General features: G+C 42.2%; 1 long non-coding RNA gene across 3 annotated transcripts; it reads right to left on the bottom strand.

Moving 5' to 3' along the window:
• Positions 1–6,554: 6,554 nt before the first annotated feature.
• LOC123060145 (uncharacterized) lies at positions 6,555–10,120 on the bottom strand. Of its 3 annotated transcripts, none has more exons than XR_006427801.1 (4): positions 9,324–10,120; positions 8,752–9,093; positions 6,989–7,893; positions 6,555–6,784 (listed from the first exon to the last, which is right to left on the bottom strand). It is a non-coding gene; the product is annotated as an uncharacterized lncRNA (long non-coding RNA). The 3 variants fall into 3 exon arrangements; XR_006427800.1 differs by having other exon boundaries at positions 6,555–7,153; positions 7,854–7,893; positions 9,324–10,119; XR_006427799.1 differs by having other exon boundaries at positions 6,555–7,893; positions 9,324–10,118.
• Between the last annotated feature and the right edge of the window lie 4,359 nt (positions 10,121–14,479).

Below are 14,479 nucleotides of genomic sequence, written 5' to 3'. Positions count from 1 at the left end.
ATCACGACACATTTGTCGAGAGATTTCATGAATATGTAATCAATCAGCAATGACATTAGGTCAAAGGAATGATGAAGCAAAGGGTTATTGGAGTCATGGGTACGACACAAACTCAGAATCCAGTTTGTGGTTTGAGGTGAAATGATAAGACGAGGAAATCGACGTAAGCTTAGCTTATTGTCGAAAGATGTGCTCCGATAATAAGGAACGGGTGGCACAATTAAAATTTAGCATGATAATGATATAGTCAATCTGGCTAGGAATGACTTGAAGGATTATTAAACTCATAATCCACGAAAATTACTTAGAGTTATTGAATCAGAGTGATGAATTGATTCACTTGTCGGTGTTCTCGAGTGACTATTAACTCATAATCCGGGGGGCACTGGAATCGGTGAGAATAATAGTTGATGAAGAACTCATAATAAGTTATGTAGTTCCGTGATATTCTCGAGATACCTGAGGGTATACTCGAAGGTAGAGCGGAATAGAGGTTGGATAGATGTATTGACATGCAGAAGACACGTACTTCAACTTGTCTGAGAAATGGGATCAAAGAAGAAGAATATGGTCGGAACCATAGCTGCAGGGGATCCAATTTAATGACACCAAAAGAATTACCCAAATGATTAAATATTTTGCAAGAAGCTTCCATGATAAGTTCCACATCGGGTCCATGGGCATGAACACAAGTTCAAGGTCGACTCCCACTTCTTCAATGTATAACCTTCCATTCACCTCTCGCTTCTCGAAAATGACATTAGTTGTTGAAAGTTTTACCTGGTGCAATGCCAGATAAGTATGACCCGTGAAATCTTTCGAGTTCACATAGATTAAGGAAGGCATAAGTTCAACCCATCGGGGCATCTTAGGAACATATACCACAAACTTCGGAGTAAATAATACAAGCTCGAAAGGAGAGCATGGTTAATAAAGCAGAGGATACCATTTACCAAAGGCATTATATACCCATGGAAAGGCTCACAAGATTATTGAATATGAAGGACACTGCCGGATAATAATCCAACAAGGGGTCTTATGGTCTACAACAGAGTTGATGTGAGTATCGGTACTCTATCAGAGGAAGAAGGAATGAAAGGGCATCAGATTAAAGAAACAACTGACTAATTCAAAGCTCAAATGCAAAGGAATTATCATTTCCAAATCAAGGGATCAGAAGCCAACGCTCTGATTGAGAATGCATAAGTTGAGTAGGCTTAGGGGTACAATCGATGGTAATTTGATTGGTCAAGATCCAACTCATGTTTAAAATAACGTCTGAGCCGGAAGGATGAATTCTAGGATCTGGGTGAGGATTGCGAGCATTCACACATATTGAATCAACAGACTCAAAATGATAAAGACAAAGGATGCCAATTAGATTACCAGACTTATGGGATTAATCATAATGCAAGCAAGCAAGAATTTCAAGGACAATAGGCTGTTGATGATTTTCGGAAGATAGAATGGTATTTTGAAGACTTTTGTGAAATACATTAATAAACTGGGGATGAGAGGATACTCAATAAGTGCAAGAAATTATCTGTACGGGTATTCAGGTGACAAAGAACTGCAAGACAATAGGCACATAGTATTCTCAGAACAATCAGGAGGATTTCCGGGTATCTTGTAGGAACAAGAGCAATTGGGGACGAATGTAAGAATGGAAAGTGTATGTAGTTATCCATAGGGGTTGATGGTGGAAGGGAATTTTAAACGCGATGAGGACAAGATATTGGGATAACATCGGAGAGTATCTTCGGGGTCTTCTGATGAATCAAGCCATCATATGGAATGAAGTGGCTCTCCAGGAGGAAGTGGTTACGAGATCCTAGAGTCAGAGTTAGTAAAATCTTTAACCCGAATAGACGAGAGATCAGAGTCCCAGAGTATAGACGAGGAATAAAAAGATCCTAATACCACCCAATGGCGACGTGGGCCCGTAAGACACACAACCATGTTAGTAAAAAAATTTCATTGACTAGACTCAACTTCGGCCAAGGTGTTGGAAAGGGGGATCCTACAGGCAGTCGGCTCTGATACAAACTTGTGACGCCCCCGATTCAATCGTACACTAATCATACATGCAAATGTTTACGATCAAGATCAGGGATTCACGGGAAGATATCACAACACAACTCTATATTACAAGTCAGGGGCCTCGAGGGCTCGAATACATAAGCTCGAATACACAACAGTCAGCGGAGGCAACGATATCTGAGTACATACATAAGTTAAACAAGTCTGCCTTAAGAAGGCTAGCACAAAACTAACAACGATCGAAAAGGCAAGGCCTCCTGCCTGGGAGCCTCCTAACTACTCCAGGTCGACAGCGGCCCTCACGTAGTAGTAGGCACCCTCGGGGTAGTAGTAGTAATCAGTGGTCTCACCCAGCTCCTGGGATCCGTCACCTGGTCGCAACAATCGGGTATAGGGGAAAAGAGGTAGCAAAGCAGCCGTGAGTACTCATCCAAAGTACTCGCAAGACTTACATCAGATCTAAACTAAGTATGCATCTGTACCAAAGGAATGAGATGTATCTGTGGACTAAACTGCAGAATGCCAGATGAGAAGGGGAAAGACTTGAAGGAAATATGGCCTAGAGGCAATAATAAAGTTATTATTTATTTCCTTATATCATGATAAATGTTTATTATTCATGCTAGAATTGTATTAAACAGAAACATAATACATGTGTGAATACATAGACAAACAGAGTGTCACTAGTATGCCTCTACTTGACTAGCTCGTTGATCGAAGATGGTTATGTTTCCTAACCATAGACATGAGTTGTCATTTGATTAACAGGATCACATCATTAGGACAATGATGTGATTGACTTGACCCATTCCGTTAGCTAAGCACTTGATCGTTTAGTTTGTTGCTATTCCTTTCTTCATAACTTATACATGTTCCTATGACTATGAGATTATGCAACTCCCGTTTACCGGAGGAACACTTTGTGTGCTACCAAATGTCACAACGTAACTAGGTGATTATAAAGGTGCTCTACAGGTGTCTCCGAAGGTACTTGTTGGGTTGGCATATTTCGAGATTAGGATTTGTCACTCTGATTGTCGGAGAGGTATCTCTGGGCCCTCTCGGTAATGCACATCACTCAAGCCTTGCAAGCATTGCAACTAATAAGTTAGTTGCGGGATGATGTATTATGGAACGAGTAAAGAGACTTGCCGGTAACGAGATTGAACTAGGTATTAAGATACTGACGATCGAATCTCGGGCAAGTAACATACCGATGACAAAGGGAACAATGCATGTTGTTATGTGGTCTGACCGATAAAGATCTTCGTAGAATATGTAGGAGCCAATATGAGCATCCAGGTTCTGCTATTGGTTATTGACCGGAGACGTGTCTCGGTCATGTCTACATAGTTCTCGAACCCATAGGGTCCGCACGCTTAAAGTTCGGTGACGATCGTAATTAGGGTTTTTGTGTTTTGATGTACCGAAGGTTGTTCGGAGTCCCGGATGTGATCACGGACATGACGAGGAGTCTTGAAATGGTCGAGACATAAAGATTGATATATTGGAAGCCTATATTTGGATATCAAAAACATTTCGCGTGAAATCGGGATTTTACCGGAGTACCGAGGGGTTACCGGAACCCCCCCGGGGGTTATTGGGCCTACATGGGCCATAAGGGAGAAGAGGAGGGCCGGCCAGGGCAGGCCCCGCGCCCCCTCCCCCCTAGCCCGAATAGGACAAGGAGGGGGGGGTGGCGCCCCCCTTTCCTCTTTCTCCCTTCCCCCTTTCTTTTCCAACAAGGCAAGAGGGGGGAGTCCTACTCCCGGTGGGAGTAGGACTCCTCCAGGCGCACCCCTAGGGCCGGCCGCACCTCCCCCTCTCCCTCCTTTATATACGGGGGCAAGGGGGCACCCCATGACACACAAGTTGATCTTCGTGATCGTTCCTTAGCCGTGTGTGGTGCCCCCTTCCACCATATTCCACCTCGGTCATATCATAGCGGTGCTTAGGCGAAGCCCTGCGTCGGTAGAACATCATCACCGTCATCACGCCGTCGTGCTGACGAAACTCTCCCTCAACGTTTTTCTGGATCGGAGCTCGAGGGATGTCACCGAGTTGAACGTGTGTAGAACTCGGAGGTGCCGTACGTTCGGTACTTGGATCGGTCGGATCGGGAAGATGTACGACTACTTCCTCTATGTTGTGTCAATGCTTCCGTTGCCGGTCTACGAGGGTACGTAGACAACACTCTCCCCTCTCGTTGCTATGCATCACCATGATCTTGCGTGTGCGTAGGAATTTTTTTGAAATTACTACGTTTCCCAACAAGACTAGCATCTTCAAGCAGCTCCAAGCATCTTGCAGCATTCAGAAGAGTATAGGATAGCAGTTTATATTGAGCAAACATGTTGTAACATTAGCGCCCAGAGATCACTTCCTCGACTCCCTGCGAGGAAATGATCCCGGAGCCATCATATCCATTACATGCCTCAGCCTCCAGTATCCAGTTCTAGTTGTATCGATCGGGATACAACTCCGAGCGTTCGTTACCGTAGGACAAGCTATCGATATATGTTTTATTCCCTGCAAGGGTGCACCAACTTACCCACCACTCTCAATCAACTCTGGTCGGACACACCATCAGGTCATGACCGGCCTCAGCCGATCAACAAACTGCAGTCCTACCTGGGCTCTACAGAGAGGCCAGCACGCCGGTCTACATCGTAAATGCAAAGGGGTCATGGGCCATCGCCCTTTGCAATCCCGCACGTCGTGTACGCGGCCGGTGAGCGGACCTAGCCTCCGTTATACAAGGCGAGGCGTTCTAGTCCAACCCGGCGTGTGCCATTCCATCATTGACGTCCGTTGAGCTTTCGGCTGATACATAAAACGCAGAGTGCCCATACTTATTACCACTTGGTGGTTAGTGCGAAAAGGCTAGAGGCCTAACAATCATAGTGCTAAGCTAACGGATGGGTCTTGTCCATCACATCGTTCTCTATTGATGTGATCATGTTCATCAAATGACAACACATGTCTATGGCTAGGAAACTTAACCATCTTTGATTAACGAGCTAGTCAAGTAGAGGCATTCTAGGGACTCTCTGTTTGTCTATGTATTCACCCATGTATCAAGTTTTCGGTTAATACAATTCTAGCATGAATAGTAAACATTTATCATGATACAAGGAAATATAAATAACAACTTTATTATTGCCTCTAGGGCATATTTCCTTCAGTCTCCCACTTGCACTAGAGTCAATAATATAGTTCACATCATCATGTGATTTAACACCAATAGTTCACATCTTTATGCGATTAGTTCACATCTCCATGTTACTAATACCCAAAGGGTTTACTAGAGTCAATAATCTAGTTCACATCGCTATGTGATTAACACCCAAAGAGTGATCATGTTTTGCTTGTGAACGAATTTTAGTCAACGGGTCTGCCACATTCAGAGCCATATGTATTTTGCAAATTTTTCTATGTCTACAATGCTCTGCACGGAGCTACTCTAGCTAATTGCTCCCACTTTCAATATGTATCCAGATTGGGACTCAGAGTCATCCAGATCGGTGTCAAAACTTGCATCAACGTAACTCTTTATGACAAACTTTTTGTCACCTCCATAACCGAGAAACATATCCTTATTCCACTAAGGATAATTTTGACCAATGTCTAGTGATGTACTCCTGGATCACTATTGTACCCTCTTGCCAAACTCTTGGTGAGGTACACAATAGGTCTGGTACACAACATAGCATACTTTATAGAACCTATGGCTGAGGCATAGGGAATGACTTTTCATTCTCTTTCTATTTTCTGCCGTGGTCGGGTTTTGAGTCTTTACTCAACTTCACACCTTGCAACACAAGCAAGAACTCCTTCTTTGACTGTTCCATTTTGAACTACTTCAAAATCTTGTCAAGGTATGTACTCATTGAAAAATATATCAAGCGTCTTGATCTATCTCTATAGATCTTGATCACTACAAAAAAAATGCCAGTAGAGACGTCAAATTTCATACCTAGGGACGTGTTATTTCACCTCTAGGTAACTGTAGAGTCGTTTTAGTAAAGCGTCTTTGAAGCGTCTTCCCACAGACCGTCTCAAACTAGGTAGACACGCTTGCTAAGCGTCTTTACATGACATGGGACGCTATATAGGAACGTTCAATATCGTGTCTACACAAGTAGAGACGTTATGTTAGACATGCTCATATCACGTCTCTACTCACATAGACATGTTTCATTTGCGTCTCAAGACCAGGTGAGGCGCTTGTGTAAATACGTTCATCATGGGCCCAGTACTTTATACACGTCATGTAGAGACATTATATTTATCTTTAAATGTACATAAGAGACTCCATACAAATGAAATATTTTACTTTAAATATGGTTTGATTTATTTCGAATTTGTATTTCATCATTTCAAATTCGATCATTTGATCATGACATGGCCGCACATGCAGATTAATTCAATAATATCATTATATGAAGGCACCATTCCACGTCGTAGATTGCATTTGCAAACATCGCATTATCAAAATTGGCAAGCTGAGTAGATACTTACACCAAAGTTCACAACTGAATAATAACATACATTCATACAGAACATACAAATAAATAAGAAATATCCTATAGTCTAGAACTATGTTTCTCAATTAAGCTAAAATATAACATAAGGAACACCACTTGTTCATTCACAAACTAATCCTGGCTCCCTTTTCAAATCCTGAACTACCCAATTACTCCTGGCTCCCTTAATGCACTCTCTTTCCAAATCCTGAACCGCCCTAGAAAAGCAAATGAACAATGTTTTTAGAAGTGCAAGATAAGATGTTCTTTGATAAATTATAAGTGTATCATACAAATGCTTCGTTGGAGTGGTTGGCTTAGTTTTTTTCTTACCTAAAAACAGCCACAAAGATTTTGATAACTAAAGTATCTTAAATGTGGATATTGGAGCATACTTGATGGTTGTATGGAAACATACTTACATGTGAGGAAGGCCAAGCAATAACATAACCAACATCTCCTGCTGTTTGGAGTTTTTCATATGGTCTAACCAGTTCTCATCTCCTAGATTGAGCCACGGACAGAGACTGCAACATATTGTTCTCCAAGCATGTTTCCTTCAACCACATATGTTCTATCTTTACTCCCTAAAATTCCATTGGCCAAGGGTTTGTTTTTGTTTCTCGAATTGATCGAAAAGAACAAGACTTCAGTTTTATCCCACTTTTGCAAGAAATAGAACATTTGCTATTAATAAAACTGGGAAGATTTCACTTTACGCAAAGAAGGACAATTTCATAGAGAATTAGACCAACTACAATTATACAACCGTTTGGATACCTAGCATATATGTACCTGCTTATTGACTTGGTGAAAACCACCTAGGAATGCACGAAGCAGCCCTATTCTACACATACTTTTGATCAGCTTAGATTAAGGTTTTGTTACAACATAATAATTTATTTTGAAAGCTAAACATGCATGGATGATGCAAACAAATGAAGTACTCGTCATGTAAACTAGAAGTGTATGTGTGTTTTCTGTGCTGGCCTATAGTGCTGAGTGATCTTGCGATGTTGTTTCCATCATATATTCATTGTACTATAATGTAAAGCAATGCTAGCATGCCAGGCCCGAAACAATTTAAGTTCATTTATGTGATTATAAATTATCAAATGTAACCGTGACCATAAATCAATGGATTATGACATGTTTAATCATAGTATATCACTTGCTAGCCGATTTTTGGAAGTTAAAAAAATAACCATTAATCATGAGACAAATAAACAAGTGGACTTCATGAATTTTATCATCAAACTGCATGAGCAAAATAGCTTGCCATCTAACCTTACACCTCCAGTCCGTGCTTCCTTTGAAATGCTCTCCCCTGAAATGGACAAAGAGATTGTAAATAATGTGCATGCTTTATCAAAAGGTAACACCTGTTGGGCGTGAAAAACATGACCATTTTTCAGTCCCAGGAATGGCAACATCGTTAGACATTTATGTTTCTCCTAGAGATAGCAAGGCTAGTATACAGGCCACTGAAGTAGCTAAATAATGGACGGTGAATGAAATCAAATTATTCGCTATAGGCAGAATTAAACTAAGAGATAATATCATCAATCGCAAACGATAGCCATTATCAGATAAGGACTGCCAGATAGCAGAAAGAAGAAAATCCTCTTTCGAAACAGGAGAAGCAGAGCCAAATCACCAGGGTAACACCTATATAACTCTGTTCTACTTCTGCACATATATAGTGAACATTTCATTAAGCAAACAATTACCATATTTGCATATTATCACTGAAATAGTTGGTTTCAAACAATCATATATTTTCTCCCTATCTTTTCTTTTCTTTGCTGAACTAGATGTACTATTCATGTTCATAACAAAAAATACATTATTCTTCTATTCTCTAGTTCACTAAGGTGATGAAATAAATTTAAGTAAAATATGTTATGTGATCTTTTATTTTTTTTATTTCCTGGGTGAAACAGAACATGCTATGTGATTGTTGAATACATGGATGCGCCATTTTCGTGTCATCTGTCTATATGATTTTACTTGGTTGTGTGATGTGACGATTCTCAAAATGTTATCAATTTTCTACTAACTTCGAATCTTAATTCCATTTGTTTCAAAATGCAGGGGGGGGCGGCTGTGGGTTGTGGTAGACCAATTTGTACGGCTTGCCAGAAAGCAGCAACTACGAACAGACAAGGGAGGAGGCTAGACAGACCTTCAAAGGAAATTGTTTGTCCTGTATGATCGCATCACTTGGGATCAAGTGGAGTGAGTCCAATAAATAGCACTCAGGCATGAAACGTCATAGGTCAAATCACGCGCTGGTAGCTCCAAGGCAACAACGTCGATGGCAACCAATCCCCGCACGACGACTAGAGTTTTGCCAGGAGGGACGTGCGCAAGGGCGGATGGCAAAACGGCGACAAGGAGCCGAGCCAAAGGTGGTCTCCAGCGCCAACACCGCCGCCCTGCAAAGCCGTCATTGCCACGCAACAGGTTGTACGCCAAACATGACGAGCATTGTACATGCTGGTAGTTTTTCACCTCTCCTCAGGATCTGTAAACAACACGCAACCCAACCGAGAAGCAATCAAACCGAGAGAACTGTATGTACGCCCAACGTTCAAAAGATTTTTTTTATTGATGTGAATATCTACTCTACTCCTACCACGGAGCAGGGAACTTGCAGTTTGCAGAGTCGAACAACAAAAATTGACAGCGATTAAGCAGGAAATCAATTTACTACATAAGTTTGAGACACTAGAAGAATTCGAGGATTTTCCGTACCAGCTTGAGCGATCAGATCATAATGTGCAGGGGCACGACGAATCTGGGGTGGCTACCCAAGGCGGCACGGATGCACGCCCGTGCTTGCTCTGCATATTCCACCTGTAGGTTGAAGACGAAGATGTTCCTCGTAGCAGATGCTTCCTCTGACCTTAATCTGCACATCCCCGGCCCCGCCGCCGGCCAACTCCGCCGCCCTCGTCCCCTCCATCCTCGCCCAAAACCTAACCACGCAGCCGGGATAAGATCACGGCGCACCGCAGCATCCCCTCCTCCTTATGCTTCCTCCGGTGCCCGATTGAGTGGCCGGTAGCCACGCCCCTCGGCGGGCACAAGCACAACCCCAAGCTCGCGTCGCGCCGGCCGCCTCAGTGCCGCAAATCCCGCCCGAGAAGTGGGACCACGGCTACCTGCAGGACAGAAACAGAGCGGAGAGGTCAGGATTCGCCGGCCCAGGCAGCGGAACGGCACGCCCGCACCAAATCACGGCCACCAGAATGAACCGCGGGATTAGAGCCGCCGCCGCCGCCTCATGTGCGCCGCCACATCTGGAGGGGGTGGACGAGGAAGAAGAAGCCCTGAGGCACCCGCCGGCCGGTCTCTGTCCCCCAACCTCCGCCGCATCAAATCGCTCGCCGCCCATCGAGTCTCCCTCAAGTCCGCCACCAAACGAATCGATTGCCGCCCCTGTGTGAAGGCGATGCACATCACTGGCCAGGGAGGGATCCCATTAGATGGATTAGGAGGTTGGAGAAGGAGATAAGTGGGGAGATGGCCGCGTGGGTGAGAGAAAATACATACAGGGAGATATTTTCTGACGGCAAATAGGAGCGCCAAGGGTCAAAATATTTCCTCCAAACGAAATTCAGGAAAACATAATTTTTATCATTTAGAAAAATGACAATTTGTTTCTGTTATTATAGATAAAACAACTAGAAAATGGGTCAATGCTCATACATTTGCTCTGTTATTATTTTTTGCATGTATGCCATTAAGAAGCACACATTAGCCCCGCGTCGCTCCACACGAGCGACATAGGCGGTGAACCTAGCCACCATCGATAGCCGGCTCTTCCGCCGTCTTCCCCTCTCACGACCGCCTTGGTGCGACGCCGGGGAAAGCCCGTGTGGCAGCGGCAGCGACATGCTTCTTTTTCATATAGCGGGCGTCCTCATGGCTGGCTCGTGCAGTGCCCGCGAATGGACATTGCGTGTTCTGTGCGGGAGGGATGAAGCTCCTCTCCTTTGGTAGAGAGGCGGATCCGGGGCCCTCGCGCCTAGATCTGGTGTGCGGGCGGCAGTCGGCCAACCTAGGCAGCCCTGGCGGTGTGGGGTGGTGTGGTCGATGCTTTGCCTGGTCTGATCAGGCATAGCATGGGCCTCACAAGGGTGTGCGCGGCCCGATGGTGCTCTGGTCGTGGCCGGGACGTGGTGAGTCTGCGGGGAGGTGCAGCACAAGTGGCTCTGCGGCGAGATTCTACCACCGTGAGGTCACTCGACGACGTGGTGAGGGGCTGATGCTCGGGCTACGCGGTAGTCCGAGGGTGGCGTGGTGGAGCGGCTCGTAGTGATGGAGCAGAGGCACACAGGCGAGTGTTGGATCTTCTGCGTTCTCCGGCACACGCGCGTGGGAGCCTGGTCATGGCTGGAAACGAAGGTGCTTCGTGGCCTTGGGTGGCATATCTCTGGTCCATGGTCGTGTGGTCGTCGGTAAGGATTGGTTCGTGATACATCCAGTGACTGGACTTTCGGTCGGCGGTTGGTAGATCTAGCGGCTGTTGTTGGTCTGCGGCCTCCGCAAGGTGCGATTGGTTGTTCCGACGATGACCTTCTTCGATTGCAATTTGGCTCGGTGGTGGTGCTAGGTGGGCGTTGTTGTGAGATGATGTGCGGATGAGGTGATGTTGGGAGCTTGGGTGAAAGCCCTGTCTTGGTTGTGGGCGTGACCAACGATGGCGGCGACCGTGGTCGTTGCTTATCTTCTAGGAGGCATCGTTGTATTGTTGCCACACCACTCCGGCGCTGATCGTTGTAGCTCCGGGGGAAACCATTGATCTAGTTTGATCAGATGATGGTGGCGCTTTCATTTCGTATCCTCCCCCTCCCATGGGTGCTTCGTCTTTGGAGTTGGGTATTGGCGAGCTGGGTCAGTGGAAGATGGCAGTGTTCGCGTCGAGGCTTCTGTTGAAACGATGATGAGGGGAGCAATATCGGAGACTTGGCTATGGTTGAGGAGCAGTAGACTCTTCTCCAACGGCTTGTTTAATGCTGTGAAGCCAAAGTTGTGGTGGTGGAGTCTCGATGGCATACGATGACAGGAGCAATTGGTTCGTTCAATGATCGTCTACGACACTAGTCGTGCCTAGTTCTTCTTCGTGATTCTCCGTTAGAGTCATAGTTATCATGTCTGGTCGTAGGAAGCTGAGTTCTGGTGCAGATCTTCATACATCTCCACAAGGCCTGTACAATGTGGTTTGGGTCGATGATCGCCTACGGCGAAGTCGAAGTCGTTGGCTCAGGGTTAGGGATGGCGAGGACGCCTCTAGGGAGGAGTGATAACGATGCCACATCCGTGCTGTGTCGATGAGGCTCTCTTTAGAGTAGTGTGCGGTCGGGTATCTTATGTGTGTCGCTCAGCGGTTGTGTTGGTTTTTACCCGGTTCTTCACAATTAACCAAGCAATTAGATTTTCGCTCAGTTTTCCCCAATTAAATGAGCAACTCTCCTTTTCTTGTTAATGAAGCAGGAATCCTATCATTTGGAGAAAAAATTATTTATTCCACATATTTTTTGAAGTGAGCTTATTAGATAAAAATAATAATTATATCAAAATATGATTATAATGTTCCTATGTACAATTCGACCATAAGGAGGAAGGGCATGGTGGCACAATGAGATCACTAAAATTGACGTCGACCCGGTGTGAACGGCGTGATGAACGCGAGACGGGCGGCTACATCGAATAAAGTTTTCTTTCTTATTATTATTTCCTTATTTTCTGCTTCTTATTATTGTTGTTTTTAGTCTCTTTTTTCATTAATTTTTTTCACTTCTTTTTCATAAATACAGAAAATGTTCAAAATTTACTTTTTCAAGCTCTCCAAAATTGTTATGACATTCATAAATTTTGTTCGCATTCTCCAAAAAAATATCATTTAAAAAATGCTAGTTCTCAAAAACATGTTCAGAGTTTCAAATTTTATTCACAATATTCAATAAATGTTCGAAAATACAAAAAAAATCAGAATTTTCGACTTTTTTTCATGTTATCAAACAAATCCCTTCTAAAATAAATTTTCATGTTTTTTTAAAAATTAGTTATTTTCAAAAGAAATGTCTAGTTTTTAAGAAATGTTTGCAATTTTAAATTGCACTCTAAAAAATATTTGAGGATTTTTTCTCAAAAAATATATGAGTATTTCAAAATTTATTCATGTTTTCAAAAATTATTTAGAATTCAAAAAAAATATTTTCAAAAAAAATTCTAGTATTAAATGTAGTTATCATTTTTAAAAATATTTGACATTTCAAAATTGTTGGCAGTTTAAAAAATAAACAGAAACGTATCCGAGTCTCGCCGCTGCAGTGGGTTATTGAATACTTGCGATAGTAACAATTTTATTCACAATATTCAATAAATGTTCGAAAACACAAAAAAATCAGAATTTTCGACTATTTTTCATGTTATCAAACAAATCCCTTCTAAAATAAATTTTCATGTTTTTTAAAAATTCGTTATTTTCAAAAGAAATATCTAGTTTTTAAGGAATGTTTGCAATTTTAAATTGCACTCTAAAAAATATTTGAGGATTTTTTTTCTCAAAAAAACATATGAGTATTTCAAAATTTATTCATGTTTTCAGAAATTATTTAGAATTCCAAAAAAATGCATTTAAAAAAAATTCTAGTATTAAATGTAGTTCTCATTTTTAAAAATATTTGACATTTCAAAATTGTTGACAGTTTAAAAAATAAACAGAAATGTATCCGAGTCTCGCCGCTGCAGTGGGTTATTAAATACTTGCGATTGTAACAATTTTATTCACAATATTCAATAAATGTTCGAGAATACAAAAAAAATCTGAATTTTCGACTTTTTGTCATGTTATCAAACAAATCCCTTCTAAAATAAATTTTCATGTTTTTTAAAAATTCGTTATTTTCAAAAGAAATGTGTAGTTTTGAAGAAATGTTTGCAATTTTACATTGCACTCTAAAAAATATTTGAGGATTTTTTTCTCAAAAAAATATATGAGTATTTCAAAATTTATTCATGTTTTCATAAATTATTTAGAATTCCAAAAAATACATTTTCAAAAAAAATTCTAGTATTAAATGTAGTTCTCATTTTAAAAAATATTTGACATTTCAAAATTGTTGGCAGTTTAAAAAATAAACAGAAATGTATCCGAGTCTCGCCGCTGCAATGGGTTATTAAATACTTGCGATTGTAACAATCACCAACAGTCCTCTGTTCCATTCGCTAGCAGCGGAAGTTGAACAACGCTATGTCCCGAGTTCAAGTTCCCCAACTACTCCATTTTTGGGATTTTTATGCCGCGTGTTAAAAAACTCTCATTGCGTCTGGTGGGCTGGCCCAGTCGTCTGGACCCTTTGCGTCGCACTCCTATATAACGCAAGGTCCGGAAGGTGCGCGCGATGAGATTTCTGTTCCGTGTTTCATCGAAAAAAATTGAGCTTCGTCTAGAGATTTCTGTTTCGTTTGTGGGCAGAGATGGGCATGCCATTTTCGATCCGTGTTTTGTCCATCTTATTAGCTGATTTTATTTGCAACCTACTATTACAAGATTATATGTTATTACTCTTAGAAATGATTATAGATTATTTTTAAACTCTTCTCTAGCCATAGCGTTGTATTCTAAAACGTCTCAAAAATCGTTCCAATGTATTTACACATGAAAATAATAATGAATATGATGCACCTGTAAAAGTGAAATTTGTGACGCTATACATATCGTTCTAAAAAGCGTCTCCACATAATAGGTACTTCTAAATGTAAGGACAAATATAAAAGCGTCTGAGGAAAAGCGTACCTACTGATATATTTTGTTGTAGTGGATGCTCAATATGTAAGTAGCTTCATCGAGGTCTTTCTTTCAAAAACTACTTTCAAACACTCCTTTATGTTTTCTAGAA

The sequence above is a fragment of the Triticum aestivum genome, chromosome 3A, assembly GCF_018294505.1.
Source record: "Triticum aestivum cultivar Chinese Spring chromosome 3A, IWGSC CS RefSeq v2.1, whole genome shotgun sequence".
NCBI lineage: Eukaryota > Viridiplantae > Streptophyta > Magnoliopsida > Poales > Poaceae > Triticum > Triticum aestivum.
This window is presented reverse-complemented; position numbering and strand designations above follow the sequence as displayed.